Here is a 719-nt window from a genome sequence, read left to right as displayed (position 1 = left end):
ATCCTTAGTCGCCTCTTACGACACCCACGGGAAGAGAGAGGGTGGCTATATTCTTTAATGCAGTAATTATTATTAGTGATATATATGTAAGTACCGACTAGTGCGGGTACTACGAAATATAATTGTATTAAATTATTATGTTTAATGAGGGTAACTCAGTTCCGCATTAAATGCTACCTAGCAACAAGTCTTCTCTTGGGCTACTATATTTTTGATATTTATAAATACTTAAATATTTATCAATGAGCTTATATTATTTTGTGTCAACGTTATTTTTTTGTATGTGTATGTATAATGTATATGTTTGCACATGTGTATGATTGTATATGTCTATAAATATATGTGCGTGTACGTATGTATATATGTATATGTATTTCAATGATTTAATGTTTTAATATTGTACGTCTACCTGCTGTAATTGATATCTGTAATTGTTCCGTTTTGGGTGTGCTGGAAGAAATCTCTTAAAGGGATAAGCACACCCATTATACGTGAGTCTCCATGACATATATAATTATTATGTATATAGTTTTGTACGTATAATAAATTGTTAAATAAATAAAAATAAATAAAATGAAAATTGATTAAAAGTGATTGTTATGTTTATGTTAAATTCATTTTTATTTAAAGTGCACAATAAAAAACTCTCGTTTATTACCTTCTGAAAATAAAATCTAAATAAAAAGATTGAGGATGTTGGCGTGTGGGTTTTCTCCGCA

This window comes from Melitaea cinxia, chromosome 8 (assembly GCF_905220565.1).
Source record: "Melitaea cinxia chromosome 8, ilMelCinx1.1, whole genome shotgun sequence".
Taxonomy (NCBI): domain Eukaryota; kingdom Metazoa; phylum Arthropoda; class Insecta; order Lepidoptera; family Nymphalidae; genus Melitaea; species Melitaea cinxia.
Note: the sequence above shows the minus strand (reverse complement) of the source record.